Source organism: Triticum dicoccoides, chromosome 5B (assembly GCF_002162155.2).
Source record: "Triticum dicoccoides isolate Atlit2015 ecotype Zavitan chromosome 5B, WEW_v2.0, whole genome shotgun sequence".
In the NCBI taxonomy this organism is placed as follows: domain Eukaryota; kingdom Viridiplantae; phylum Streptophyta; class Magnoliopsida; order Poales; family Poaceae; genus Triticum; species Triticum dicoccoides.
This window is the reverse complement of record NC_041389.1, coordinates 60,084,058-60,086,889: the sequence shown is the minus strand read 5'-3', so window position 1 is coordinate 60,086,889 and position 2,832 is coordinate 60,084,058.

Below are 2,832 nucleotides of genomic sequence, written 5' to 3'. Positions count from 1 at the left end.
CTTGACGAGCCTAGCATGTACAGACATGGCCTCGGAACACAGAAGACCGAAAGGTCGAGCATGAGTCGTATAGAAGATACGATCAACATGAAGATGTTCACCGATGTTGACTAGTCCGTCTCACGTGATGATCGGACACGGTCTAGTTTAACTCGGATCATGTAATACTTAGATGACTAGAGGGATGTCTAATCTAAGTGGGAGTTCACTAATAATTTGATTAGTTGAACTTAATTATCATGAACTTAGTCTAAAATCTTTGCAATATGTCTTGTAGATCAAATGGCCAACGTAGTCCTCAACTTCAACGCGTTCCTAGAGAAAACTAAGCTGAAAGACGATGGCAGCAACTATACGGACTGGGTCCGGAACCTGAGGATCATCCTCATAGCTGCCAAGAAAGATTATGTCCTACAATCACCGCTTGGTGACGCACCCGTTCTCCCTGCAGAACAAGATGTTATGAACGCTTGGCAGGCACATTTCGATGACTACTCCCTCGTTCAGTGCGGCATGCTTTACAGCCTAGAGCCGGGGCTCCAAAAGTGTTTTGAGAGACATGGAGCATATGAGATGTTCGAAGAGCTGAAAATGGTTTTCCAAGCTCATGCCCGGGTCGAGAGATATGAAGTCTCCGACAAATTCTTCAGCTGTAAGATGGAGGAAAACAGTTCTGTCAGTGAGCACATACTCACTATGTCTGGGTTGCATAACCGCTTGACTCAGCTGAGAGTTAATCTCCCGGATGATGCGGTCATTGACAGAATCCTCCAGTCGCTTCCACCAAGCTACAAGAGCTTTGTGATGAACTTCAATATGCAGGGGATGGAAAAGACCATTCCTGAAGTATTTGCTATGCTGAAATCAGCAGAGGTAGAAGTCAGGAAGGAACATCAAGTGTTGATGGTCAATAAAACCACTAAGTTCAAGAAAGGCAAGGGTAAAAAGAACTTAAAGAAGGACGGCAAGGAGGTTGCTGCGCCCGGCAAGCAAGCTGCCGGGAAGAAGCCAAAGAATGGACCCAAGCCCGAGACTGAGTGCTTTTATTGCAAGGGAAGCGGTCACTGGAAGCGGAACTGCCCTAAGTACTTAGCGGATAAGAAGGCCGGCAAAACGAAAGGTATATGTGATATACATGTAATTGATGTGTACCTTACTAGTGCCCGTAGTGGCTCCTGGGTATTTGATACCGGTGCAGTTGCTCACATTTGTAATTCAAAGCAGGGGCTGCGGAATAAGCGGAAACTGGCAAAGGACAAGGTGACGATGCGCGTCGGGAATGGTTCCAAGGTCAATGTGATCGCCGTCGGCACGCTACCTCTGCATCTCCCTTCGGGATTAGTTTTAAACCTTAATAATTGTTATTTAGTGCCAGCTTTGAGCATGAACATTGTATCGGGATCTCGTTTAATTCGAGATGGCTACTCTTTTAAATCTGAGAATAATGGTTGTTCCATTTTTATGAGAGATATGTTTTATGGTCATGCTCCTATGGTGAATGGTTTATTCTTTATGAATCTCGAACGTGATGCTACACATGTTCATAATGTGAGTACCAAAAGAAGTAAGGTTGATAATGATAGTCCCACGTACTTGTGGCACTGCCGCCTTGGTCACATAGGTGTCAAACGCATGAAGAAGCTCCATGCTGATGGACTTTTAGAGTCTCTTGATTATGAATCATTTGACACGTGCGAACCATGCCTTATGGGTAAAATGACCAAGACTCCGTTCTCAGGAACAATGGAGCGAGCAACCGACTTATTGGAAATCATACATACTGATGTGTGCGGTCCGATGAGTGTTGAGGCTCGCGGTGGCTATCGTTATGTTCTCACTCTCACTGATGATTTAAGTAGGTATGGGTATATCTACTTAATGAAACACAAGTCTGAAACCTTTGAAAAGTTCAAGGAATTTCAGAGTGAGGTTGAAAATCAACGTGACAGGAAAATCAAGTTTCTACGATCAGATCGTGGAGGAGAATACTTGAGTCACGAGTTTGGGGCACACTTAAGAAAATGTGGAATAGTTTCACAACTCACGCCGCCTGGAACACCTCAGCGTAATGGTGTGTCCGAACGTCGTAATCTCACTCTGTTAGATATGGTGCGATCTATGATGTCTCTTACCGATTTACCGCTTTCTTTTTGGGGCTATGCTTTAGAGACTGCCGCATTCACTTTAAATAGGGCTCCGTCGAAATCCGTTGAGACGACACCGTATGAATTATGGTTTGGGAAGAAACCTAAGCTGTCGTTTCTAAAAGTTTGGGGATGCGATGCTTATGTCAAGAAACTTCAACCTGAAAAGCTCGAACCCAAGTCGGAAAAATGCGTCTTCATAGGATACCCAAAAAGAAACTATTGGGTACACCTTCTACCTCAGATCCGAAGGCAAGATCTTTGTTGCCAAGAATGGGTCCTTTCTGGAGAAAGAGTTTCTCTCGAAAGAAGTAAGTGGGAGGAAAGTAGAGCTTGATGAAGTATTACCTCTTGAACCGGAAAATGGCGCAACTCAAGAAAATGTTCCTGAGGTGCCTGCACCGACTAGAGAGGAAGTTAATGAAAATGATCAAGATACTTCTGATCAAGCCCCTACTGAAATTCGAAGGTCCACAAGGACACGTTCCGCACCAGAGTGGTACGGCAACCCTGTCTTGGAAATCATGCTGTTAGACAATGGTGAACCTTCGAACTATGAAGAAGCGATGGCGGGCCCGGATTCCGACAAATGGCTGGAAGCCATGAAATCCGAGATAGGATCCATGTATGAAAACAAAGTATGGACTTTGACTGACTTGCCCGTTGAGCGGCGAGCCATAGAAAATAA